Consider the following 16549-nt stretch of genomic DNA (forward strand, 5'->3'; position numbering starts at 1 on the left):
GTGGCGGTGGAGGGGTGGGGGGGGGGGGGGCGGGAGGGGGCCCAAAAAAATGATATTCTACCAGAAACATTAATGTGTTTTTTCCTTAAAATTTAACTTTGTTTGAGACATAAAAAATTGGTTTTATTAGCATTTTTTAAAAAGTTTTAAAATTGACCCTAAAAAAAAAATCATTATTCCAGTATCAAAACTTTCGTTTTGAAGCTATATTTTGCACGAAAATTTCGTAGAAAATTTCGTAGTCACTGCCATTTTTAAAACACGTTCAAAATTGACACCTAAAAAAAAACATCGTTCCAGTATACACACTTTTCGTTTTTAGCACTGTTTTTGATGTTTTTTGGGGGTTTTTTGGCCAGAGTTCCCGTTTTGAGTTTATAGTTCCCATTTCAAAGTTTACATTGTTCTTAATAGATGCAGCTGTTAATGCAACTGTAATGAATTGGGCACAAATTTTGTCTGACAATTTAGCAAAAACAATTATTGAGTATAGAAGGAAGAGAAGTGTTGCTTCGAGGGTTTACCCTCCATTATTTATGAGCACCTATGTCATGGATGCAATTTGTTTTAGTTCGAAATTCCCTATCATGGGATTGAAATGGACTGTTCAAAATCCACTTCCCATTCACATATACCACAAGGACATGTGGGAATCCAATTTTCAACCACATTTTTTCAAGATTTGTCATGGCGTTATGCTCCCTATTCACAAGTAGCTTTATAATCGAGACACCCCCAGGTTTTCCCAAGAAGTTGAAGTTGACATCCTCCCGATGGCCAAATGGTTTGGGGAGGAAACATTTACATATATTAGGGTTTTTGGCAGCATCACCTCCCCCATGTCCTCCCATACTATGTTCCAGATAAATTGATGGCTAGATAAATAGCCTATCAAACAGCTAGTGAGGGAGGAATGAGAAAGACATTGAAGGATTCAAATAAGGCCATTTGGCCTACATTCCCTATATAGTTTGGAGAATTTTCATTACACGACATAGGGCATGCATTCAAAGAAGTAGAGAACATACTATCTCTGTGATTACCTAAATTCCCAAGAAGGCAATATGACCCATTTAGCACTGTCAAAAATTTCACCACTCTGGTGAAAGTAAAAGTATTTAGCAATGAGGTGGAAGCCTTTGATGATATATTTTTGCAGAAAAACACCTTCACATAGGTGAAGCATATGGCACAACTACTTTTTGACCGTGAAGATCTGGAAAAATTTTACAGTTACATAGAAAGGAGGTTAGCAAAAGTCCCATTGGACCAATTATTGATTGAACCAATAAGGGAGCCTACTCCTAGTGTGACTATAGAAGGTGACTCCAAAGAAAATTGTAAGACCGATTCTGGAGCAGAATCTCAAGAGAAATCTACTAGGGAATCACAATAGTCATCACAAAATGGGAAAAGTAGAAGCATGGAGTCAGTAAAGGATACAACCCAATCTACCCAGAAGATAGTTGAAGAAGCTTCAGCTAGAAAATAGGCTAAAATAACTACTACCTCTGCACATCCAATAAAATCGTAATTGATCTAGAGGAAGAGTGGGATAATTTTAATAAGAATCCCAACATAGAGGAATAGGCACCAGAGTTGCAAACTCCACAATAGAAAACAACTCTGGAAATTACAGTGGAAGAGACTGCAAATACACAAGAGGTATAGCACATCCCTGCCACCCCTACTTCCAAAATAATTTTGAGAATTGAAGAAATTCCCCCTCCAGATCTGTTCTATATCCCACAACATAAGGCTGTGGTGAAAAGACAAAACAAGAAAAGGAAATTAGAATCTACAACTACTACCACCCATGAAAATGAACCAGTGGATGTTCCATGGAAAGACTCACCCGTTGACCCATCTGCCAACCTTACTAGACTCTCGCAGTTTACAGGTGCTTATGCTACAACGACTATCGACAAAGCAATAGAAATACAATTGTTTCTTAGAGAAAAGGAAGATAAAATAGCGTCGCTTGAGCAACAATTACAACAAGTAAAATCTGACCAACAAGCAGAGATACAGTTGGCCAAGCTTCAATAGGTATTTGAACATATGCAAATAGAACATCAAACCAGCTTAGCCAAGAAGGAATCACAAATGTAGGCAATAACTGCTCTACACAAACACGATCTAAAAATTGATCAGTTTGTTACCGAAGCACTTGGTATTAACTCCCAGTTGATGCACCAGAAAGAATTATTATGCCAGAAGATTTCACAATGGAAATATTATTACGAAACAAGTGATAAACTGAGAAGTCAAGTCATGGAAATGAGACTTGAATACGACGAGACCTTTAAAAAGATCTCTAATTTTATCACCTGGAAAAATATAGAAGATGGGAGAAAGGCTGACCTGCCCAAGCTAGAAGAATTGCATAAGGAAATCCTATTTGCGAGCTATGTTTTTCGGCTTAAAGAAGCAGAAAAGGCAATAGAAGATGTGTCGATGGTAGCAATCAATGTCATAGAAAACATCAATGAAAATTTACATAGTGCCAACCTTATGGCAAAATCCATTATGGGTTTCCTTCCTAATTCAAAACAGCTTGAACAACAAAGGAAATAGGCAGCGACAGAAAAAGAAGAAGTGATAAGGCAAATGACCAGGTTAAACTGTGAGGCATATTGGCAACATTTGGTAGAGCCTCACCGCTAATGGATGACCCTGTAGTGCCTAACCACTTCTATGGACAAAATGCCACCAACACTAACTGACGTCGTATTCACTGGACAGTTGAAAGCTGAAGTTGACCATCCAACATAGCTCAAGCCCATGATGGATATTTGCGATATGAAAGATCAAATGAAGGATAGTTAGTAACCTTGTTTATTTCCATTTTGATTTTATTTTTGCGCAAATTGAGGTAGGTCATTTAAACCTCCTCAACTATTTTTGTAATAATATATTTTTAGTTTTATAGTTTTAGTATTTAAACCCCCTTCATGCATTTAGAGAGGGGTCCATAATTTTATCAGAAACAATTTTCGAAACATGCACTTTTGTCCCTCTGAGGAAGTTCTGGTGAAATTAATGGAACAAGATTTATTTTCTATCTGATTTAGCATCTTCTACTAAAATTTCACTTGTGTACTCTTAGATGGAATTTAATGGACTAAAGATAGATCAATATTGTCGAAACACATGAGTAGGGAATATTATAAATGGTACTTTTATCTCATAATCCTTTTTACTTATGTATTAAGCAATGATTTCTTCTCGAATTGTTTATGTATGAAAGTCTAAATCTTGATTACCGTTATTGCACTTCTATATGACGATGATCTTTATTTTATGCTAAATATATGAATAATTATTTATGCGATATATCTTACACAATCATTTTGGCTAACTTTTTATATGAAACAATTATTGTTAAAACAGATTCACTTCTCATCGCAATTGTTCGTCTGTAGGTGAACCTGTCCTTCTACATGTGGTCCCTTTGTTCATTTCGTTCGTCGTCACACCATGTTTATTTGTGTACCTGTTCCTACAGTTACTCATGATGAGATGACATCAAATCCAAAAACCTCCTAGTTTACCATGATACATGATCATTTCATATTTGGGTGACTGAGAGAGGCAACAAGGTTGCGAGGTAGGATGGAGGCTTCGGGGAGTACCGATAAAAACTATACAAGAGTCACTAAGTGATGAAGCTCGAAAATTCGGATCGACAATGACTGTCCATGAGGTCTGGCTTAACTAGAGGAAAACACTATGAGTTTTTGAGGGGAATAGTCTGACGGGGAGGAAGGCTGGTCAGGTAAAATATTCATAGCTTCTAGAACGAGCAGGCAGTGGGGGCTTGGCAGAAAAATTGCACAATTTTGGAGGAAGGATCCTGGTGCTTGGTAGCCAAAATTACATAAATCCTAAAGGGAACTGGAAGGTGGCTAATGGGTCGCTGGTAGCAGAAATTATGTAATTCCCGAGGCAAACTAGCAGTCTACTGCTAGAGCTTGGCAGCAAAAGCTTCGCAATTCCTGAAGGAAAATGGTAGTCGTTTATCGGGAGCTTTTGAAGGGAAAAAATGTGCCGAGGCTAGGGCTGGCCTACTAATCACCTCTGCACAGTTTCTGAGCTAAGAGGACTATTTAGAAGAAAAGTGTTTTCTCATGAAAACTGAGCAATTTTCATAGTGGGCAATCGGTTGACTATCGGGAGAACTGGCTGGAAACACTGCGCAATTTTCTTAGGGAGATAGGGAGGGGCACTAGGTGTCTATCCAGCTTGTCTATATAATTTTATAAGCCAGTGAAGAGAGCAAGGTATGCAGGATCTACGCAATTTTTGAGGGGAGTGAGTCCCGAGGTGGCTACCAGGTCAAACTCTCTAGTTGTCCAGCATGAAGGTTGATTGATTTGCTTGTGGGTAGCGCAACTTGAAATGGATTTCTTGGTCCTTATACATTGTTTTGGGTGACAATTGATCGAGTCAATGATGTGGTGATGGTACAGCTATCAGAGGGGAGTCTGGTCATTAGAAATTCAAAAATGACTAAGTGTGTGAATGAGTGGAAGATGTATATGTGATCCTACAAACACACTCTTACATGACTCAACGATGAGATGACTCAAACCATCTAGACACACATGTTCAACATGACTCACTGATGGTGTAAGTGACAAGCACGGTACTTGTGATTGATTGTTGGTCGACCGTGATGATGCTTGCATGACAGTGAATGTGGCTCCATGTGTGAGTGCGGAAAATGTTTTCATAGTGAACACAAGAAGAACGCATGAAGCGAAGACTTTGAGCATGACCAAAACATGGTCGCAAACATGACTTTGACATCAACATGCAAAACGTTGATTGAAATGAACAAGTAGGCAGGATGTGAAGACCCACACGAGTTCATAGAGTGAACCTAAGTATGTGCAGTCATCAAGTGAAACTCTCAAGGGAGGCTCCGAAATTGGGCGCAGGCCAAAGTTTTGCAGGGTGGTTGTAACCACTACAACACTTGGTGACACACTACTAGAACTCAAGCTTCTTTGTTTTGGTTCATTGCTCGCACAGGGCCTTGGTCTTTCAGAGAGTATTGAATCATTGTGTGGTTTACCTCGGCTTCCCCACTTACCCCATGGACATACATGGTTCACCTTTTTCCAACTTAGTCAATCATAATCGAAAGTTTAGCTTGATCAGAGTGTTTCGAATTCATGAAGCTTAGCTCACAAGTTGAATATTTTCAAAGCATATTTTTTCATATCTAGTGTTGCTCCACTACAAGTAGGCCTGGAAAGTACCATGACGGAGTCACGAAGGAACATGCGCATTGCTCCACTACCAGGGAGCCTGGTCAATACCCCAGTGGAGTTGCATGCTTCACCTCTCTACACAGGAAGCCTTTATCTTCTTTCACCTTGGTATTTTTCAAGAGGACTGTGCATAGGAACTTATTTATTTTTGGGGTGGAAGAGGGATCCCGACTTATTGAGATCAGAAGAGGTTGTTCCTTCAGAGAAGCATGTAAGACTTCTCTCATAGGTTTGCTTGTTTAGATTTTCCCCTTCTCCGTTTCTACTAGTTGGATGAGCTTGAACACAGAGGGAAAAAGGCTGAGTATGGGCATGGGGCTTCCTAGTACAGACATATGTTCATGGTTGGACCAAAACTTCCCTTGCATACGGTTCATATTTTTTATCAAGACCTCATCGGCTGAAAGTTATAACCAAGCACAAAGAAGACGAACCCAAGATTGGCCAAGTGTTGCAGTGTCACAAGTCTCTTCATATTTCAGCCACATACTCTATTCAAAAACCAGAACGCAGTGGTTGACAACACTTATTTCTAGAAACAAAAATAGTAATGTATCAAGCAAATAATGAGAGTAAGAAAAAGAAAGAGATAAAAACAACGAGCACTAAGTAGACTATGTACATGGCACGGGGCACAGCTTGGCCTACTGAAAATAATGCTTGAGATCTTGGCCATTGACAAGAAGGTTGTCAATACTCTCGTCAAGTGATTGAAAATGATACATGTGTTGGCCTAGATTCTCATGGACTATGTATGGACCAATCGACGGGGACTAGAACTCCATATGTTTTCCAGGTTATCTTCATGGGACTTGTCCCATTTCAGAACTAAGTCACGAAAATTGAAGTTAGATTTCCCTATAGATTTCTTATCGAACCATCTCTTGATACGTTTATGGTGGAGTGTGAATTTTTCTTTTGCTTTCATCCTTTCTTCCTAAAGCTTATGGAGAGAATCCATCCTATGCTAAACTAGCTAGAAAGGCTTGCCTTGGGCTGCTTGGGAAAGCTGAAGTACACGCAAGTGGATGTTTGGTTAAAGGATGGCTTATTTTCCATAAACCAGGAAATATAGTGAGGTATTCAGAGAAGGCATGGGTGTTACATGGTCAGCCCATAATGCATTCTTCAGGGCAGTATGCCAGGTGTGCTACTTAGAGAAAATGGTCTTCTTGATTATGCGGATGAAGTTTTTATTCTCGGGTGGTTACAACCACCCTGCAAAACTTTGGCCTGCGCCCAATTTCGGAGCCTCCCTTGAGAGTTTCACTTGATGACTGCACATACTTAGGTTCACTCTATGAACTCGTGTGGGTCTTCACATCCTGCCTACTTGTTCATTTCAATCAACGTTTTGCATGTTGATGTCAAAGTCATGTTTGCGACCATGTTTTGGTCATGCTCAAAGTCTTTGCTTCATGCGTTCTTCTTGTGTTCACTATGAAAACATTTTCCGCACTCACACATGGAGCCACATTCACTGTCATGCAAGCATCATCACGGTCGACCAACAATCAATCACAAGTACCGTGCTTGTCGCTTACACCATCAGTGAGTCATGTTGAACATGTGTGTCTAGATGGTTTGAGTCATCTCATCGTTGAGTCATGTAAGAGTGTGTTTGTAGGATCACATATGCATCTTCCACTCATTCACACACTTAGTCATTTTTGAATTTCTAATGACCAGACTCCCCTCTGATAGCTGTACCATCACCACATCATTGACTCGATCAATTGTCACCCAGAACAATGTATAAGGACCAAGAAATCCATTTCACTTGTTTGAGGGGAACTGCTTCTATCCACTGCATGAAGTAATCAGTTGCTATTAGAATGTAGCAGTGTTTCTTTGATGAATGTGGGAATATTTCCCTAATGATGTCCAAGCACCACTGTTGGAATGGTTCGGTCACTACAATAGGGTGCAGTGGGGCTGTTGATCTTTGTGTTCTATCGACGCATCGCTGACAGACTAGGCACTTGTGGGCATAAGCATGTGCATCCTTGAATAATGTGGGCTAGTAGAAACTGGATCACATAACTTTATACGTAGTGTTGCTTCCCACAAAGTGACCCCCGGCGGGTCTGTCATGTAGATCTTGAAGTACCTTGTCTGATTCATGTTACTCCAGGTACCTGAGCAAAACTCCATTACTGTGCTTTCTGTAAAGCACTCTGTGCGCCAGCTGATATGGTAAGGCTTTAAGGCACAATGCCATCTTCTATCTGATTGAAAGGTGAGAGGGTATGGTGTCGTTCTCAAGGTACTAGCGCACATCTGCGTACCAAGAGGTTTCGTCTTCAATGGGCATTGCTCGCCTTATATCATACATCTCAATTTCCTCCTCCTAGCTGGCAAGCTCTTCTTCACTCTCGGGGGTGTGTACTTCTTTAGCTGCAAGTCTGTAGAGCCCATGTCCTTTGTTCATGTGAATTGGCTTGATTTCAAGATCATACTCTTGAAATCCTATTATCCAGTTTACATGTTGCTCACCCAGTTCTTGTTGTATGAGAAATGTGCGGATTGCTGGGTGAGGGACAAAGACTATGCAATGTTTCTTCAGCAAGTAGGGCCTGACGTGTTTCACCACCTTGTACACTGCATATGCTTTGTTATCAACAGTGGGGTAGTTGATCTCTGGTCCCTGCATGCTTGCGCTCGTCAAGGAGATGGGATGTTCGTCGTTCGTTTCATCCTTTAGAGTAAGTACAACAACTGGTGAATTATTGGAGGTGAAGGTTTATAACAGGAAATATTTCTTGAAGTCAAGAAGAGAAAACATTTTTGCCCCACATACTGTTTGCAAAATGTGGTCCGTAGATGGCATGGGGTAGTTGTCTTTGTTCGAGGCATGGTTTATGTCCCAGAAATAAACACATAAGTGGATCTCCCCAGACTTCTTAGGTACAAGAACAAGATTTGAAACGCATGTGGAATGACGATACTTGTATATGATTCATGCATCCAACATCTTTATAAGCTATTTCCGTATGTGGGGTTCAAGCGACAAATTTACTTTCCTCAACTTCTGTTGATATGGCTTGACCCCTTCTTTTGTGAGGATGATGTGTTGGATGATTCGTGTGTCATAAGTTTTTATATCATCACATGCACACGCAAACACATCTTGGTACTGTTTGAATAAGCGGACAAAGGCCTGCTGCTCTTGCTGTGTGCAACATGTACCAAGATTGACAAACTTCAGATCTTGTTATACTCTGAATTTTTTCATTTCGTGCCTCATGGTGGAACTGTGGGTCTTGTTGTTCCTTGGCCCCTGGAAACGTTCTTGTAAGTTATAAATATTTTCCAATGTTGCCACACCTTTTGTGATAAGGTAGCCTTTCTTGTCACAAACTTTTGCTTGCAGAGAGTGCTCGTACTCGTCATCATCTATCACTGCATCCTTGAGACGTCAAAATTGGCCATGAAATGAAGTATCTCTTGATCATCACTAAACATGTGTAGATTAGTTATGTTATCCGGGATAGATGGTTTGTTCAAAATTTCAATAGGAAATCTATCGCTAATCGATGACATTCTCGAGGCCGCATTTGCAAGAGCATTGGCATCTGCATGATGCGTACGTGGTACAACAATGATGATAAATTATTGGAAGTTTGATATTAGTCACCATACCTCTTTTTGGTAACTTTTGAGATGCAGTGACAAATAGTGAATGGTGTTACGTACCTGTCGTACCACTATCTCTAAATCACCTACCACTTGGAGGACGATGACATTGAGGCTAATGTCCTTCTGTAAGCCTAACATGAGTGCTTCATACTCAACAACGTTATTGATGCAGTCAAACTCCAAGTGACTTGAAACCATATCCTTCCTACTGAAAGGGTTGATCAAGACACATCCAACTCTTGAGTTTTTCTATGTCTTTAATCCGCCAAAGTATATGGTACACAACTTGTTTGTACACGGACCACTTGATGTGCTAGTACTACTGATACTACTATTGCTGCTCCTATCACTACTATTGGTAAAATGTACTATACAGGTTTCATTACCATAATCTGGCCAAGGAAGGAGTCCCAACTGCATGCCTGGTGGGGTTGGAGTTGGTCGTGCTGATAACACCCCAATGTTGTTTGAAGGAGGCAGTTTCCAAACATGAGTTTTACGAAGGCCAACGGTTCATTCTCATTGTTAAGGGTAGCAACATTATGTTTCATATACCTCTCAAATAACACCCAGATCTTGTTTCATTTTCCCTTGTATGGAAGCCACATGTGAGACTAGTCTCTAGCAAAATATCTATCTAGCTTATGAGACCAGTCTCTCCTGAGTAGTAGACTGTATGCTTCTGGTATGTTCACAACCACTATGTTGATGCATTGGTGGAATCGATCATCATGAAACAGTCAGATGATAACGTATCATATTTCACCAATAGATGGTATCGATGTTCGATCAAGCTATATAATTCACGCGGATGTCTCGCTCCATTTTGCACTAATCATTTTCACAATGGAGAGTGGCATGACATTGGTTGCTGCGGCAGAATAAACCAAGTAGTTGTGAACATTGCAGTTGAAGATTCTGAATGATAGTAGGAATGGAGGTCAACCATAGTTCCCTTCTTCCATCCAAAATGTGTTGAGGATAGTGGAAAGTGATCCAGGAGGTGTGCTTGCTCCATTGATGGTATAGGCTCTGCTGTCCATTGTTGTCTGCCCCAATGTGCACAGCAGGATATCTTGCTAAATCTCGATCTTAGCTAGCTAGAACAAACTGATGTTCGATCTAGTTTTCTTCATGTCATCTACAATTTTGCATTCGATATGTGGTAGACTCACTTAGGTGTCTGGGGTAGAACGATTTTTCGTTTCGTCCAACAGAGTGTTTTGGAGTTTGCTGCTGATGGATGTACTTTTGTCTGCCACTGTCTTCCCGAACTTGTTTTATGTTTTCTGCTTTGGGGAAGTTGGTGGATCAACCTTCCTCAACAAGAGCTTCATCCTTTCTTGTGCTTCCCCAACTGTAAGGGTGGCCCCTTTACTCCTGAGATTGTATCACTCATTTTTCTTTTGGGGCTACTTGTCAGTGTTTGTCTTCGACCTTGCTTACGAGCACTAATATTTCTTCACAAGATGCCCAGAACTTGATGGTTCATCAAGTGAAACCTCTTTATCATCATCAATGTCTTCTGACTACACTTACATACTATTTTCCACATCGAAAGTATGATTGCATACAGAGTTCATGACCCATTTCGAGTCTGAACAAGACTTCTCAGGGTTATGTTCCTTATGGAATGAACATAACTTGGGATCTGCACACTGTTCAACTTGGAAGATAGAACTCTGCACAGTGTTTGGAGTGGACCGGCTGCTACTTGATCAGTTGCTTGCCTGTCTCTGCCTTGGCAGATGGCTTCTTGCAAATGTGTCTATTTTTTGTTGTTTGAGCTTGGACACTTTCGTAGTCAAGTTCTTGACTAGGCGAGTGAGGGTCTCAATATCAATTGCTTCCTCGTCTCTACCCTTTCTCACCATCGCTTGGGACTTCCTACTCGCATCTTTGGAACCCTTTGTTGATTTTTCATCCCTGATGACTCCAATTGCCCACATGTCTTTCTCAACAGAAATAGACGCTTCATAGTTTTCTAAGAGTGTTGGTTTCGCAACTTTCTTGATGAACTACACAACTTTAGTCGGCAGTGTGAACATGTAGAAATGAATAGTGATGGAGTCATGAGGTTAGTTTCTGCTGTAAACTTGTTGAATATGCATGTAAACCTCTCATTGAATTCCTTCACTTTTTCTTTTCCCTCCATCTTCAGGCTTCCCAATTCTTTGAGTAGCATGGCTAGGGTCTTATCATCAGTAAACTTTCCAAGGAACATGCATTTGAATGCACCCCAGTTCTGTATAGATTTTGGTGGAAGGCTGTGAAACCATGAGGTTGCGCGACCAACCAAGGTAAATGGAAACAATCTACAAGCTACATCGTCATACCGTACCTAGAGGGTTTGCAGCTGTAGATAGAATTTGTCCAAGTGATCTTCTACCTTCACTGTGTTTTCCGGGTTAAACTTGATGTTCATTTTCTCTGCTTGCTTTGACATCTTGTGTAGAACAGCCAAGAGAGACAATGGTCCCTAAGTCATCCATTCTAGATTTCAGTCAGCCATCTCTTCTTCTTCTTAATCCTCTTCCTCTCTTTTTAAATCTGATGGTTCCGGCTTTGAGCCCGTTGGTTCTTCTCCGACTCTGCTCCTTCGTCACTTCCCCTCCACTTCCTGTACCAGAGTCAGATCCCAAGATCACAAGAGTGTCTTGTTCACCTTGCCAGAAGACTAGAGGTTCCTCTCCATCTTCAATAGCTTCTGCTAGACCTTCAAGTGTGGCAAGGTCTGCTTCTTCCACTAATGATACAACAACTCCTGTAGGAGTGGCTTTTATCTTCCTTTATGCATATGGAAGATCTTATATGCCTAGGATCAATCCGACTACTTTAAAAAACTAGCAAGTGATGGGATAGATAGAGTGAAGGTGATGATACAGAATCTCATGTTTAGTTCTAGGAGGTGAGGAGTAACCAACTACAGAGTCATGTGTAGGAAAGAGGGAGTGCGAGTTACTGCCATGACCAGATGGTTGATGAATGAGTGTGAGAGGACATTCAACCATATACAACTAGTTTCCCTCCTTCTAGCGCTAGAAATGTTGATGATGGTTAAGCCAGCAACATTTAGGGGATCACCTCGGCATGAAGTCCCCACTAGACCTCACATTGTTTGGTGTGGGAGTCCCATCCGATATAATGAGACGGTTGCCATTTTCTTAAATATTTTCCTCAACTATTCCTTGTCACCAAAGGAGAGTGGTATGTTCTGTATTCAAGAAGCGAGGTTCATGTACCTGGTGATTATAACTGTTACTTGTGTCAATAGTTCTTTCACTATAGAGGGAGAGGGTGAGAATGATTCCCAAGTCAGTTGGGAGTAAGTCCCAACTCTGCAAGGAACACACAACACAACAGGATGTGCACAACTTCTGGAGGAACAGTCCACATGGATGTGGCAATCACAACACATAATGGAAGATAACACGTACAACAATCAACAAATGAGTTTGCATGAGTGAAACAATTGTTACAACAAGTTTTATGTGAAAGGTCTGTCTGATGTCTAGGAAGGTAGCTACCATGAGCGAGATAACATTAAGAGCATAAACAACGCATTTTAATTAATAGATTATGTATTACAACAAGTGAAATTAGTTCAAGTGTGAAACACAAGTTAAAGCAACGTGCATCACACGTGTTTAATATTAGTCTTACAACAATTACAATACATGTTTGAAAATGTGTTAGCCTGTTAGCAGGCTTCTGAATTAAGTGAAATTTCCACGACAAATCGTTACACCATACATCACTAACCCTGTGGGCGGGGCGTTGGAGCCACTACTTACTCCTCAAAGAAAATATTACAAACTCTCTTAGCTATGTGGGAGGAGTTGAGGCGAAAAAAATTCCTTTGCAAGTACAAATGAGGGGGTATTTATAGCCAAGGGTGAAACTGACCCTTGTGGATGTTCGACTACACTCATGACTGTTTGACTTCCAATACTCTTGGACTTTAAATGACTCTTTGTATAACAAATGGGTCTACTAGACTTCCACGTTACAGTACAATGATAGATAATATGGCCCATAGTAGAGATGTGGATGACATGAGCCATGACATGACTTGAAATGACATTGTTGGTACACTCGTGCTACTATGAGTGTGCATGTCAAGTTGTGGTGGTGCTGGGTGATGTATGTCCTCATGGTGTGTCACAACTTCACCTTCGCATTGCAAAGTGTGTGAGTCTTCGATGGTCGTTGGTTCACTTGATGTTTCTTCTTCACGTTTATCCTTGCTTGTATGTTGGAAGGCTTGATATATTCATATGTTCATGAAACGTGAATTTTCATCCATCCGTCTGCCTGTGAGCACATCTTACATGTTTATGCTCCCGGTTTTCTGTGAACACATCTTTGCATGATCATCCATTTGCAAGCACATCTCTTTACATGCATCGTTTGTTTGTCCATTGGTGGACCTATACTTCTGCATGTGTTCCCCTTGTTCATCCCATTCTTCATCGTGCCATGTTTGTTTGTGTGCCTCTTCCTGCAGTCACTCATAACGAGTAGACATCAAATCTAAAAACCTCCTAGTTTACCATGATACATGATCATTTTAGATGCACATTTTCGAGAGAGGCAACAAGGTTGTGAGGCGGGATGGAGGCTCTGGGCACTGCTGATGAATAATACACAAGATTCACTGGGTGATGAAGGTGGGAAATCTGGATTAGAAGTGACTGTCTGCAAGGTCTGGCTCAACTGGAGGACAAAACTGTGTAGTTTTTTAGGTGAACAGTCTAGGCTGCAGGAAGTTTAGGTTGGAAAAATATGCGTAGCTTTCGAAACGAGCGGGCACCGAGGGCTTGGCAATAAAAACTACACAATTTTTTGGAGGAATGGGCTGAGATCTTGGCAGCCAAAACTGCACAATTCCTTGAGGGAAATAGCAAGTGGCTGCTAGGTCACCGACAGCATAAAATTTGCAATTCCTGAGGGCAACTGGCAGTCTGCTGCTAGAAATTGGCAACAAAAAATACACAATTCCTAGATGGAACTCGTAATCTCCTGCTGGGAGCTGCTAGCGCAAAAAACTGCACTGAGACTAGGGCTGGCCTACTGGTCACCTCTACGTAGTTTCTAAGCTGAGTAGACTACTGGGTAGCAAAGAGCTTGCTCATGAAAACTGCACAATTTTCTTGGTGAACAACCGATCAACTGTCGGGAGGACGGGCTACAAAAACTGCACAATTTTCTGAGGGAGACAGGGATGGGCTCTAAGTGTCTGTCTGGCATGTCTGCAAAATTTTCTTAGCCAATGTAGCGGGCAAGGTCTGCAGCCTCTGCACAATTTTTGAGGGGAGTGAGTCTCGGGGTGGCTACCGAGTCAAAACCTTTGGTTGTCCAGCATGAAGGCTGCTTGATTTACCTGCGCGCAGTGCAAATTGAAATGGCTTACTTGGTTCTTCTATGTTTTTGTGGGTGACAGTCGATTAAGTCAATAGTGGGGTGATGGTATAGCTATCAGAGGTGAGTCTGGTCGTTAGAAATTAAAAAATGACTAAGTGTGTGAACGAGTGGAAGATGCATTTGTAATCTTGCAAACAGACACTTACATGACTCGAGGATGAGATGACTCAAACCATCCAGACACACATGTTGAACATGACTGACCAACAGTGTAAGCGACAAGCACAATACTTTTGATTGATCGTTGGTCGACCGTGACGACGCTTTCACGACAGTGAATGTGGCTGCATGTATCAGTGCGACAAATGTTTTCATAGCGAACACATCAAGTACACATGAAATGAAGACTTTGAGCATGACCTAAACATTGTTGCAAGCATGACTTTGAAATCAACATGCAAATATTTGGGTGAAATAAACAAGTAGGGCGGATGCAAAGACTCAACGAGCTCACAGAGTGAACTCGAGTGTGTGCAGTCATGAAGTGAAAATCTCAAGGGAGGCTCCAAAATTGGGTGCAAGCCAAAATATTGGATGGTGGTTGTAGCCTCTACAAGAAGTAGAAACCAATTTGTTATTACCTATTACATATTGAAATCCCCTATATATCTGTCACGTAAGCAAATATGTTCATGCTTTTGTTGGACATCAACACCAACATAAGGAGAATATTTCTTATGTAGTTAGATTTTGCTTTATAAATGAGTGTGAAGTTTATTGTATCATATTCATAGAGGTATGAAAGATAAATGTTGGTCATCATAGTTTCTAGTGGTTGGTTTCACACTTTCACCACTACACTTGTGGATAACTACAAAAATATCACTTGGAGGAAAATTATCTTAAATGTAGTAGCAATTGTATGTTCACTCTTATCATCAAGGCGTTGACCACGATTTCAACTATAGTTCGTTGAAACCTAATCCAAACTCTATATATTTCATGAGAAGATAGATGTAATTCATTAGAGTGGTTGGAAACAATGATGATACCTTTATTTCTCTTTCTCCCAACCCTCAAGAAGTTATCAATTTATTTTTACATTTATAGACTGAAATTATTGTTGTTTATTTCATTACCTAATTTCTGTGACTATGTGTCTATGTATAAGAGACATATTTGAAGCCATATTACTATTGTGACAAGAATAATTAGAATATAGTTCAATCGAAGAACCATCCCATTTATGTTTTCACAAATATTTGCTTTTTCTCAATATTTCAATTTCTTCGGCTACATATCACTTATGAAAGGTAATCCAACCTAATGCTTATATAATTCCACAACCATTGTCAATAGATATTTATATGAAACCACCAATTTATTCTCCTGAACATGAAGCTCCTCTTAAATATATCTTCTTGGTACAAAGTCATAAACAAGAAGGCATTTCTTTCCCTATGTATACTAGCTAATAAGAAGTAGTGAAATGGTAATTGTTGTACATAATACTTAGCCATTCGTACTAGTGATACTTAGAGAATTCTCTTTAATTTTAATTGAATAGAATATGAAGCCTTAGATATTTAATCTTCTCTTTACAAATAGATTTCTTACTATACCATGAAATATATAAGCTTTGATATCTACATGCTTATAGCTAGAAAAACCGTTAAAGGCACCATTCCAAACATTAAAGGCATTGATAATGTGGTTTCCTTGAGATGGGTTTTGGTTATAAAACTATTCCAAGTACCATTAATGTTTTTAAGAGAAAGGTTTTGATTCAACTTTATTCATATCATAGATATTTTACGAGAATACCTTTCAAATATCTAATCAACATGCTAGCTTCCAACTAAGGAGGAAGAATAATAAAGTCAATTATGGTTGTATAAGAGAAGAGGAAAGGTTATAACACACTTTATAACATTCACTAAATACCTTGAGATATCTTATTGTAGAAAAAATGTATGAATGATATTCCAGTGGTTCTAAAAAAAAAATTGACAGAAATATAACCATTCATTTATAGCTATCGTAAAAGAAAACAAATTATATTATAAATATTTACGTCTAGCATAACATTACTAGAAGAGCAGGAAATTGATGTTCAATTTATCCACATAGAGATATCTCATATAACTTAGAATATTTGCACTTATGAAAACATAATGTAATACTTAAAAAGGAAAATTTATTAGGTCTTAGCATGAATTGGTTAAGATATGGCATAAGAAAAGGCTTAAATGATTTGATGGGTTAAA

The sequence above is a fragment of the Pinus tabuliformis genome, chromosome 7 (assembly GCF_031772625.1).
Source record: "Pinus tabuliformis cultivar Carrire ecotype Pingquan chromosome 7, CPIR1, whole genome shotgun sequence".
Taxonomy (NCBI): domain Eukaryota; kingdom Viridiplantae; phylum Streptophyta; class Pinopsida; order Pinales; family Pinaceae; genus Pinus; species Pinus tabuliformis.